Here is a 12,758-nt window from a genome sequence, read left to right as displayed (position 1 = left end):
AAGGAAGGGGGAAAGCTGCCGGCGAGGAGGCTGCGGGGTGGGGAGAGTGCGGCGCGGGCCCGGGGGGAGCGCGGGCGGGGGGCGGGCGGCCCGCGACGCCCCTCCCCGGGCTGGGCGGGCTCCCGGAGCAGTGCCCCGCCCCCCGCCCGCGCGCGCTCCCGCCCTCCGTCCCTGGCTCCCCCGCCCGGCCCCTTCCCGGTGTCCCTCTGCCCGCCCTCGGAAGACCGAGCGAGCGGCGAGGTTGCGGGCGAGCCGTGCCGCGCGGAGCCGAGGAGCCGAGGAGCCGACAGCTCAGCGCGGCCAGGGCCCGGAGCGGCCCCGCGCCCGGAGCGCACCGGTGCGGCCGAGCTGCCCGCGCAGCGCCCGCTGCGGGCAGCGCAGCCAGGGCCGCAGGTAGGAAGGGGCGGCCGGCGTCGGGGCGCGGGGCGCAGGGCGCAGAGCCCCGGGCAGCTCGGGCAGATTGGTCCGGGCGGGGTGGGGGCAGGCACCCGGATTCCAACCCCCGCGCCTCGCCTCGCCTCGGCTAGTCTCAGGGCCGCACGAAGGAGCCCGGGACGCGGCTCCCACTGCCGACGTGAGCCCGGGCCGTTCCCCCGGGGTGCGCGGGGGGCATGGGGACTCGCGCGAGGGTCGCGAGAGTCCTCCTGCCCCTTCCCTGGCGCGGAGCCCCCTTGCACCTCCTAGCTGGCGCTGGATTTTCCTAGTTGGAGCCGTCGAAGCGCCGCGTTCATTTATTTCTCAGGGGATGGCGGGGACCCCGGGAGTGAATAATTCGAAGAGCGTTTGCGGGGGACGGGCCACTGTTCCGTCTCGGGGTCAGATGCGCCGAGGTAGAGCCCGTGCGCCTCATTTATTCTCTAAGGGCTCTGGGGCGAGCGACTTGGGAGTGGGTCACCCGCTTCCCATCCTGGGGCAGCTCAAGCTCTCAGGAGACGTTGGCTAAAAAGCATTTACCTCAGCCTGGGCTGAGCGCACACTAGCTTGCGCCGCGCTCTCCACTCCTTTCCCTGAGGAATGTGGGGTGAGGGGAATCCCTCCGAGGGTTTGAGGATAGTGTCCCCTTGTCGCCGCAGAAACTGTTTTCACCTTCTTGTGTCCCGCATTTTCTCACTGGGGATGGGGAAAGGGAAACTGCCTGCCAGGGTTACTTGCCTCAGGGCAATGACCCTTAGGTCTCCGTGTCTGGTCCCTTTGTGCCCACCATCCCTATGGGGGGCACCCAGAGATGCCCTGTTCCAGCTTGACTTAGTCTTCAGACAAGGAACTTAGACCGGGCAGTCCCCCACTGAGGCTCTTAGCTAATCTCTTCCCAAAATAGACATGGACCCCAAGGAGAAAATTGGATTTTAAAAAGTCAAATGATAAAGCCCTGTTTCTTCCTGATATGGGGCTGGAGCACTCTCTGCGTCTCCTAGAAACCCCAGCCCATGATGAGCTGGGGTGGAGGGGGAAACACTGAGTAAAATGGCTCCTGAGCTTTGGTGACACCCTCAAATCAGAGGCTGTCAGGTTATGTGAGTGGCCTTTGGGGTCGACCTTCATTTTTCTGTGACACACAAAGTGGGTGTTTGGTGAGAGGGGGTGTTGGGTGTTGGGTATTGCTTAGATTTTTCTCTTTCTTTGGGAACTTTGGGAAAAATGTATTCATAAGGGAGTCTGAAAAGACTGCCCCAACTCTCAAATTCCAGAACAAAGGAGATCAGTGGGAACTACAGGCAACTTGTACCCTCTGTCTCTCTCTCTCTCTCTTTCTCTCTCTCTCTCTCTCTCTCTCTCTGTTTGGAGCACTCTCTCTGGGAAGGGTTGACCCAGCCTCTGCTCTGGTCAGGGTCTGAGCAGTCACAGGCCCTCCCCCAGGCAGAGGAGGAAGAGGAGACTTATTAGCCCTTAGAGGTACAAGTCCCAGGAGGAGTGGGAGGGACTTTTCCCCAGAGCATCCAGGGCAAAATGGCTGAGCCTCTCTTGAGTCTCGGAAATAAATTGTCAGGCAACCAGCAAACAAAGAAAATGCTCTCTCTCTTTCCAGCCAAGCGCTGGCTCGGTGGCCAGGGCTTGGAGGACAAACAGTGAGTCCCAGGCCGGGGCACACAGCCGGGCTTGTCTGGCAGAGCCTCTGGAGAGTGGGGCGATTCCTGAGAACCACACGGGAGAGAGGCAGCTGCTGTGGGAGAGGAAGCAGGGACCATCTCTCTTGTGTGCATCCCTTCATTCTGGGGCTGGAGGTGTGGAAGGTGGGGCCCCAGAAGCTTGGGATGGAGCTGAGAGGGGCATCAAGAGGCCCAGAAGGAAGCAACTCAGGGCAAAGAGGAAAGAGCAAGTCCATCAAAGCCAAAAGAAGCACAATGGCTCTGTCTCTGAGGGATTTCTCATGCCTGGCCATCAGGAACTCCAAATGCCATTTGTTTATGCATGGCCCAGCCCAGAGCAGGCACTTACAAAGTGTCTTACAATAAAGCCTGCATGGATGGAAGGTGCTGGCATGGACTGACCTGCAATATCTTTCTATGTCACTGAGCCAGGGAGGCTCTGAAAAGTAGGCACTGAGACAGGAACCGGCCCTGGCTGGGTTGGCTTTGAGCTGGGGTGCTGCCATTTTCTGGCCCGGTGGTGACCTTGGATAAGTTCTCATCCCCACTGGAAGGAAAGACTGGAGTGCTGAAAGCTTCCAGTGTGGCCAGCTCATTATTCCTATCATAACCTAATCCCCACTTCAGAAGGGAGGAAACTGCAGTATAGAGAGGGGAAGTGATTTGCCCAAGGTCACCCAGCTAGGAAGAGGCAGGGCAGGGATTTTAATCCCGCACTTCTGATTTTTTGGCCAACACTCAGCCCCACTGTTGGGTCTCTAGGCCTCGGTTTTCACCTTGACAGAATGAGGTAGAAGGACTGAACGGTTGACAGTGAGGCCTTGGGGTCTGCTGTCTGACCAGTGGCTATTTCTCTACCTCCTGGCATATGCTAAGAGCTTGAATAAAGCACCAATGTCAGATGGCTTCTTGCCATCATGTAAAGACATTGTTCCTAGGCTTGGCTGTGAGCTCAGCAGCTGAGACAGAGCTGTTTCAAGACACTTGGAATTCAGAGATGGCTTTCTCCTTCCTCTCTTAGCGCATATGTGCATCACAGGCCAGGTGCCAGCCATTAAGCTTTGTCCACCACCTCTAGCCCCTGCATCTGAAGTCCATCCCCAAGTCTGCCGCCTTCGTCCTTGGGAGCCCCTCTCTGTCACCTGGCCTCAGGCGTGCCCAGCTTCCTTGCCTTTGATCACTGAAGCCACACCACCCTAGCAGCCCTGTCTCTCCGTCCCTCCGCTGTAACTACAGGACAAAACCCAGTTAGAGCCCCTTAATCGCCTTATTCCCCGGAAGGAAATGGAGATGTGAGTGTCAGCAGGCCTGATTTTGCCCGTGTCAGACTGCCCCTTCAATTTCCCAGTTGCGCAGTCGCCTGAGCTTCTCTTCCTGAGCTTCTCTGTGCCCAGAGAACAGTGGACAGAGCCCAGCCCCTGCTGGGATGAAAACAACCTCGAATTGACTCCAATTGCAAAGAGCAGCGGGGCCCCTCTCAGTGAGGAGATTGGCTTCTCCGTGGCATTCCTCTGCACTCCCTCCTCAAAGGGACCGGGTGCGTGTGTTTCTTTGTGTCACCTTTTTGCCCCTTTCCCTGAAGGTGGCTGGGAGATGGAGGGAAAGAGTGTGTGGTATCTAAGAGTGGGAAATGGCTGGGAGGCCAGATATGGACCCCGAAATAGGGCTTCCCAGGAAATGTGCCTCCAGGAGCTTTGTGAACATCTAACATCTTCACTTGGAGCTCATCTGCAGACCTCAGAGCCAGGGGGAAGGTCGGCGTAAGGGCTGCCTGGCATAGATGGTAGGTGTGAATACAAGCTGTGATATTTCAGCACAGACTTGGATTCAGTCACAAACAGCAAAAAGAAAAAAAAACCACTAAATATTACTCCAGTGATAATATCATCAATAATAATAATAATAGCTAACAGTTATTGCACATTGATGATCTGCCAGGGAATGTGCTGTGTGCTTTACTTACATCATTGCATTTAATTTGCACAAAACCCCGTGGGGTACATAGGATTGTCCCTGTGCAGGTAAGGAAACCAAGAGGAAAAGAGGTGAGGGTGCTTGCTGCAGGATTGCTAGGCTAGTAAGTGGCCCCTGGAGCCCCAGCTCAGTGGCCCTGTGTTGACATCCCAGCCCCGGAAGAGCTCCCCCCCCCCACCCCCAGTGCTGCTCACTTGGCAAGGACCACACGCCCCATTTATGGAGCTGCACGGTTGGAAAGTACTCCCCCCCCCCCTTTTCCAACAATTGAGCTTTGCCACAGCTCTGGGAGGCCGGTGGTGTTCCGTAGGGGAAGCGGAGGCAGGGAGAGATGAGTTTGTGCCCGAGGTCCCTCAGCTGCTAGGGTGTGAACTGGGATCTGCACTCAAGTGCCCTGTATCTTACAGAATATTTGTGAGCTAGACTTCCAAGTTCATTGAAAGCTGGTTTCAATATTGTGCACCCAGCCACCTTTCCCTAACTCTTAGGTGTCCCCCAGTTTGTCTCCTACCCTCTCACTGCTCTGGAAGCCATTGAGAGCGGCCGACTAAGTCATCAGCTCCGTTTACCGTGATCTGACATGACACGAAAAGCGGCATCCAATTTGATGCGAGCCGCCTGCATCGAATGGCCTTCTATTTTTACATTTGTCACAAATTGGAAATTACAAGGAGGCCAGGTCTTGCTGAGTGATTGGCCGTGGCTCTTTGAAAGCAGGGGGTATGCAGCTAGGTGGAACGGGCCACATTAGGGTGCTGGGGGCCCTCTTGGCTCCAAGAGAGGCCCCCAGCTTCCAGGACTAGAAGGAATCCTGGCATACAGACCCGGCTGGAGGATGCAGGAGTTGGTGGCTGTCTCAGATGGTGACCTGCAGCTCTACCCACCTGTCAGTGCATGGAGTCGGCAGGATCAATGTTGCATGCCAGCTCCTGACACAACTGAGCCCTGACCGGAGGGATATTCAAGGTCAAAGACACCCTGAAAAACGTTGACAGCAGGCTGTTTTGGTACCTTATTGTTTGGTAAGGAGGTTCTGTCCAGGGAGAGGGCAGCAGCCACGGGAGGTGAGCAACAACATTTGGTATCAGAACTGCAGTTTGCCGGAGCTTGGTGCTGAGAAAACTCCGGATCAGCAGAAAAGTACTTTGTAGTTTGCGGAAAAATTTTCCTGAAGCTGGTCTGTCTTTTGATCCTATAAGTATTCCAGGGGAAGAAAATAGGGTCCTTGATATCCTGGAGAAGAATCCTCTATCAAACAAAAAGAGGCATTTTTTTAAAGCTAGTTTTCTCGTAAAGCCCAGGTCAGAATGACCTTGATTCAGATGAGGTCTCTGTGTACACACATGAGTTCATGCACACTTAACACTTAGGTAGAATTTTATAGTTGAAATTTGCAATAGCCCCGGGGGTTCCAAGTGAAACTGTTATTATTATTATTATTATTGCCATTATTATCTCCATCCTTTGGATGGGGAAACTGAGGCTCAACAAGCCCTGAACACACTTATTCCTGACCTCTGGATTCCCCAGCTGATGGGATTCACTTTGATGAAACCCAAGTCCGAATTCAGCAGGTTGCCCCTTGAGAAGGAGCCCGATGAGCCTGATCTGTGGCAGGCAGCACCCCAGCCACACAGGGACTGATGGCAGGATCGTGTGGGAAGGCACAGCCATGCAGTGTGGGAGAGAAGGCCCCCGGCATCGTTTTAGTCTTCCCTGTCGTTTGAGCTCCGGCCAGAGGCTAACATCTTAGTTATGCCCAGAGTTTGTGGAGTCTGACGTGTGCTCATTTGGCCAGGGGGCCCCCAGCGGTAGCCAGATTTGGGAGGAAAGGAAGGGATGATTGCTCTCAGACGGTGCTTGAACATCTAGGTGGTTTGGGATGAAAACAAATATACCAGGGGCCCTGTGAGGTTGTCTAGAAGGATCTCAGGGCCCTGGCAACCAGGAAGCGTGTGGGGCAGTATTCCTAGGTGAGCCTTGGGTTGTTTGGGACCTGTTGGAGGAGCAGGCTGATTAGTTCTGAGTCCTTCTCAGCCAAGAGGGTAGGAAAGGGGAGGGGGTCAGTCAGTTCTTCTGGCCATTACCCCCAGTTCTCCTCTGCCCTTGCTGGAGATAATGAAAAATCGTTAAGTCCTGGGAGCTTCCTACTGGGGTGCTGGGGGGCAGGGATCCCTGAGAGTTTGACTCTTCCCCTCCCTACCCAGCCAGCTTGTCCCCCGCCACTGATTTGGTGCACCCCCTGGGCACCAGTCCTGGGCCTCCTGAGGCAGGTGAGAAGGATGCTAGGGGTAGGGGGTCTAGGTGCTACAGTCCCCTTGGCCAGAGGAAGATCTGGAGGCTGAGGGAGATGGAGTCACTTACCCTGGCTTGCACAGCAGAGTTTGAAAGTTTGAACCCAAGCCTTGCTGATGCCAGCCCCCACATGCCTTTTCATGCTTCCCACTGCCTCTGGAAAGCACCTGAGTAGAGGTTACAGTGGAGGAGACAGGGGCTTTGACTCACTGAGGCAGAATGTCAGCTATGCAAAATAAAAGTGACCAAAGCCAAAGGCTCCCAAGCCCTTGATCCTGGGTCCAGCTCCCCTGCTGCCCGAGTCCCTTTGCCCCTTTGCTCTCATGTCAGATGTTCTAAGAACTTGAGATCACCTAGGATTTAAAAAAAAAAAAAAAGTGAGCTTGGGAACAGGGAAGAAGTTGTCATACCGAGAGTATCATGTGAAGATGGAATTTAACTGCATGCATTTTTAACAGGTTGGTAGCAAATGATCAGATAGCTACAAGCCCTTTCTGGCCTTTGAGCTCTGGCTGTGATCCATGATCCAGGCACTGAGCTGAGGACTTGACAAGCACTGTTCTAGGATCCTCCATAAGGAAACTGAGGCCCGGAGCTCACATGGTTGCCCAGGGGTGCCCCACTGATGTGCCGCAGAATTGCAACTCAGATCTAGGTCTGCGGGACCCTGAGGCCTGTGTTTGCACTCCGGGCAGGCCTTGAACTTGCAGGGAATAAAGGGCAGGGTCCTTCCCCCTCTCTGGACTTTGCTTTCTCAGTCCATAAAACCAAGGGATTTGGACTGGACTGGACGATGGGGCTGCTCCCTAGCCAGGCGCCGGCTCTCCAGGCAGGGGAAGGGTGGCTGCACGCCCCGTTTCCTCCTCCATTTCCCCCATAATAGCCTCCCAAGACTAATGACTGGGGAAGATAAGAGCCCTTTCTCCAAATGGCAGTGAATGCCACTAATGACAGAGCAGATGCAGCACTGTTAATTATGCCGCGGGTATTAAATGAAAATGCCAACCCGGGATGAGTTTAATAGCGCCGCTGGGCTGGCCGTGGCCATGCTGAAAAGTGGTGCTGTGGACCCAGGCTGAGGCAGAACCACCCCCTCCCCAACTGCGGGACCAAGACAGGAGCCACAAAGCCTGTCCACACTGGTCCCCTGCCTGGCATGGGGTCCACAGTGGCTCTTTGTGGCTAGGGATGTTGGTGGCCACTCTGGAACATTTTCATAGAGGCCTCTGGGGGCCTAGACAGGTTACCTTCAGGGGCAGCAGCGGACAAAAACTGGGCCCGGTAAAATTTTGAGCACCTTCTGTATGCCACGTCCGACCGTAGGTTGTGGAGACAAAGCAGGCATTGTTTCCGGCCTTTGATGAGCTGCTCACAGTCAAAACTGTACATAACCCTACCAGCAGGAATGCAGTGTCTTCTGGCGTCTCTGGTGCCCAGCATAGTGGGACACATCGTAGGTACTTACCTCTTGCTTTTTATGATCTGTAAGTCTTTCTCAGCGTGAGCAAGAGGCCACAAGCTGGGGACCAGAGCACATTCAGCCACGGGCTGACGGGGAGGCACGACAGGCAGGTGGACCGGCTCTCTTTCCCTGGCAAACCAACCTGGCCTTCCTGGACAGCTGGACTTTCCACTTGCTGGGTGACCATGGACAACCCTTTTGCCCTCTGAGCCTCAGTTTACACATCTGCAAAATGGGGAGAATAGGGGCTGTGATGGCTGCAGGCAAAACTGTGTCTCTTAACCAACCCCAGCTCCGAACTCAGAGATTGCATAAACACCTGAAAAGTGACATTCTGGTGGGCAATTCAGTAGAAGGAGAGTGTTTGGTCACTAAAGTAGCTTCTGGTTCTTCTCATAGATATAGGATATTACTTAAACCTCCACCCACTCTCTAGTGGCTCCAGTTCCCTGCCTTCTGCTTCCTGGACCTGGAGAACTGTTTCTTAGGTTTTTCTAGGCCAGAGAAAGTCACAAAATCCACTCCTTTCAGACCCCTCTGTGTTATAGATGAGTAAACTGAGGCCCAGAGGGGAGGAGTCCTAGGGCCACAGGCACTAGGACCCAAAGCTTCTAACCCCTAACCCAGTGCTCTTTCCCCTGCCCCAAGCCAGCCCAGCTTCACTGTTGAGAAATTATTAAATAGAGTTGGTGGAAGGACTCTGGTTGCCGTGACAACGGAGCCTGTGTCCTCGGGAGATAATGGCGTTGTACAGGCAGAGTGATGTGTGTTGAATGCTGATTCGGGACCTGCTGGAGGAAGTGAGCAAGAGTGCAGAGGGGACTGGGTCTGGGGTTTGAGCTTCCCCAAGGAGACTCAAGCTGGGTGGGTGGGGACAGCTGTGGGGGACACTCGTCTCGCCTAGTTCCATCCTTCCCACAGCCTTGGCAGAAAGGGATAATTACCAGCTCTTCATGGAGGTATGAAGTAAGGCAAAGAGAGGTGGCCTGACTCTTCTTCACCCAGGTCACACAGCCAGGCGAGAGGTGGAGCTGGGATCTAAACTTCAGACTGGTTTTGGAAGTCTAGGCCCCAGGGAGGTCCTGGAGGGACACCTGGAGCATACGAGCAGTTGGTGGGATAGGGAACCTGAAGGGAGCCGGCTCGGAGCTCTGCACTCAGGGCACCTCAACCCCTCTAAAGACTGCTGAAGAGAGTGCTCATGGGGATTCTGATGGGCCAGGGATGACAGTTCCAGCCCACGAGGAGTAGGGAAATAGTATGGCAACACAGCTAGCTACCCATATCAACTTTGGAGCCAAAGTCCAATCCTGCCCTGCCACTTCCTAGCTGCATGACCCTGGACAAGTCACTTTAGCTATCTGAACCTCCGCGTCCTCATCTGCACAGCGGGGACAATGACAGACTTCCCTCATAGGATTGTTCTAAGATCAAATAAGGTAAGGTAGAGAGCGCGTCAAACCCGGCTCCTAAGCACAGTGCAGTCAACAGTAGCTAGGATTATTAACCAAAGAGGAGAAGCTAGGAGAAGGAGCCACTCCCAGCTGGGTAGCAGCTTGGAATTTGTGGTGTTGGAGGGGTGGAACTGGCTAAGATGGGGATGAGAATGATGAATAGCAGAGCTCTTCATTTCAGACTAGTGAATATCAGTGGAACAAATGAACAGTCCCCATCACCAAAAATATACATCAATATTTTGCATTGGGAAAGCATGATTGATGTACCTCACTGCAATGTGCTCTCCCAAAAAGCCCATGTGCACACCACGCTGGGGAAAATTGCCTTTTCTCTCTGCCAGCTATCTAAATGACCCCATGCTGTGAACCCTTTTGGAAAATAAATACTCGCACCCACGCTCTTTCATTTCTCCATCCTGCGCAGCTGGTGCAAAATATTTACTCCCCTCATCGGGGATTGGAGAACATGGGGTTAACACCCTGAGAAACCCCAAAGTGTATCATTTGCATGCTGGCAAAGATGTGATGGAGCTGGCAGACAAGCCCACTCCTTTTGGGAAGCAGAAAGAGGGTGCGGGACTCCGGCATTGGGCTGCTTTAAAAGCAATGGTGAGAGCTGGGATCCTGAAGCCTCGGAGGCAAGCAACCATTTTGTTTGTTTCCGCAAACCTGTCTGAGCAAATCCACCCCAGAGATAGCAACCTGTTTCTGGATTCCCAGAGAGAGAGGGTCATTTGTTTGCTGCTGATCCTGAGACTGGATGACAGGGTGTGAAGCAAGGAGCTTGAAGACCTCTGATTCCCACACCTCCAACTCAGGCGGCGGGAGAGGGGTCAGGGGGACTCATCCAATGGACACATGAAGATGGCTGACATTTAACTGAGATTTGAACAGATGTGCTAATTGCAGAAAAGGTACACACATCCACTTTGGGAATCGTGTTTAAAAAAGTATTTGCTCTGAGATTTTGATTTGATCAGCGTTTCCCGACGGCTGGCGCCGTTCCCTTCTATTGATTGCCTATAGGTTAAGATAACTGTGGCATTCTGCTCAGGACTTTCTCCCATAACTATCGAAAACAAAACAAATAATATTAGCCCTAATCAAGTGATTTATGATAATACCTGCCAGGTAGCAAGCATTTTTCTCTGTACCAGGTTCTGTGTTAATCACTTCACGTATTATCTCAGTTAATCCTCATAGTAGCTAAACATAGGTATCGTCACCTCTGTCTCAGAGAGGATGGGGAACTAACCTATATTCACACAGCATCTGAGGGTTTTCTTTCCCTCGGGGCCAATGCCCTTAACCACTTCCCTGTTCTGCTTGTCCCTGTCCTCACAGCCAGATCAACCTCCAAATACCCTTTGACATGCCCAGCGGAAGGTGTTCATGAATTTGTTCATAGACCATGGACTTAAAATGTGCTCAGTAAAAAATCCCATTTTCCCAAATGGGTAGGTTTTTTTTTGCTGCATGTGGTTTTTCACTTTACAAAGAAGGAGAGATTCATACTCTAAAGATTCCTTTAGAAAGCTAAGTGAAATGAATCAAGAACAGATGCATTGGCTAAAGTGAGCATTCATTTGAGTCTCTTAAAAATAAAATCAGCTTTCTCTTATGGGAAATATTCGAGACCCTGGAATCTGACCCACAATCAACTCTGAAAATACACACCCTCCTCATTCTTGCAAAATATTCTCAAGCAGTGTCTCTCAACGTTGTTTTAAAATCCAGCTGAGCTTTTATTGAGAACAATAGGATTTGTTGTTTCTCAGATATAAAATTACAATTACAATATGGATTTTTTTTTTTTTATCCCTACCATCCCCAATAGTTTTGCCCATCTCCTAGAGGAGAAAGAGTAACTTTGTCCTTCTACCACTTAGAGGAAGAGCTTTCTGCAGTGACTAGATTGCAAACTAGAGAGCAGAGAGCCAGGCAGTTCAAAGAAATGAATCAAGAGATCAGGGACAAGATATCACAGTGGCAGGACTTACAGTAAATTGGAAAACACATGCCTATTCCCCCCCGTGCCCCCCCCCCACCAAAACCTGCAAATGCAAGTTTTACAATTCTGATACCACTCAACCAGACACATATAGGGGACCCACTCGGCCCCCGCAGGCCATCAGTTTGAGATCCCTGCGGGTTCTTACTGTGAGTTTGTGTGATCTTGATGCACACAGTTTATCTCTGGGGCTTCAGTGTGTTCATCCATAGAATGGAGCCCATAAAGCCCACAGAGTTGGAAATGGAGCCCCAGGTATGGACGCTTGATAGGGAACTAAAGAAATGGCCTGCGCCCCCGCCGCGGAAGTGCTATTCCGTGACGCCAAGTGGGCTCTCCGTGTAGGCGGCGTGTCTGCATGTGACTTATTACAGATCATCATTTCATTCAGCCCGTCTCTGCGGTAATGTGTTTTCCTCCCCCCACCCCCCATCTGAGTTTCTAAAGGCCGTTTATCCTAACGCCCTTCAGAGTCCTTCAAGCACATCTCCCAACAGGAGAGAGCGGTGATTTAACCCCCTGGCTTTCTTACAAGTGTGTCTTAAAAGGCAAAGATGAAGAGTGGTGTACAAGAATGCCAGGTGGTCAGCATGTCACGCTCATTTCCTGACCGCAGTGAATCCTTTCTGACTTGGTGAGCCGGGGCCTTTGCTGAGGCAGCCCCTGGAGCGCAGAGCTGCAAAATTGCACGCAGCCAGCCAAGGAAGGGAGGGGGAAAGGCGTAGCCTGGAACAGGACAGGACGGGCAGGGCCCCGTGCAGGGTACCTCGCAATAGGGGCCTCCAGCCTTCCAAGCTGTTAGGAAGGCACAGAGGGATGGGCTGGCCCCCAGTTACACCAAAGGGAGGAAGGCAGCGGGGCAGACACTGTAGCCTGCGTCCCAGGTCACAGCTCCTCAACCACTTGAGACTGGGCTCTGCCACTATGTTTCTTCCTGCTCAAATGCAGGCCCCCTCCTTCATTGGTTCTCCAGAGGCTACCGTGAAATCACAGAGTAGAGCCTGGCACAGCCCACAGGAAAGGGACAGCACCCTGTCTCCCTTCCCTCCACTGTCATTTTTTTCTTTTTCCTTCTGTCTTCCTCCTGTGCCCCTGTTCTCACCTCTCTGCTACTCCCCTCCCTCCAGTTTTCTTTGCTCTCCTTTCTTCTCCTCCTGCCTGCCCTCCTCACTACGTCCCTTCCCTCTCCTCAGCACCCACAGAGGGCTGGACTGGGGCTCCACGCACCTGCGGGAGCAGTGGTGTCCACTCCAGTGACAGCGGAGGAGGTGAAGTCCGGGCTGTCCCTACAGGAAGCACACAAGAGCCCGCTCCCAGAGTGTGCTCATCTCCTCCCAGTCCTGTGACCTCATGGTGGCCCCCTGAACCCGCTGCAGTGGGAGCATTTACACCCCAGAATCAGCCTTCCGTTTGCTTTCCTGAGGGCCTGCTGGTAAACACAGCACACCGCTGCTTTGGAGACCAATGCCACC

The 12,758-nt window shown here is 53.3% G+C and overlaps 1 protein-coding gene across 1 annotated transcript in view; it reads left to right on the top strand.

Moving 5' to 3' along the window:
- The first annotated feature begins 238 nt into the window (after window positions 1–238).
- Window positions 239–12,758, top strand: part of SLC6A1 (solute carrier family 6 member 1) — a 41,104-nt gene continuing 28,584 nt past the window's right edge. The window contains exon 1 of the mRNA XM_080826553.1: window positions 239–393. The gene's annotated coding sequence lies outside the window, so the exon portion shown is untranslated. The remainder of the gene's footprint in view (window positions 394–12,758) is intronic.

The sequence above is a fragment of the Martes martes genome (assembly GCF_963455335.1).
Source record: "Martes martes genome assembly, chromosome: 1".
In the NCBI taxonomy this organism is placed as follows: Eukaryota; Metazoa; Chordata; class Mammalia; order Carnivora; family Mustelidae; genus Martes; species Martes martes.
The sequence above is the reverse complement of the archived record's forward strand: the minus strand, read 5'-3'. Positions and strand labels throughout refer to the sequence as shown.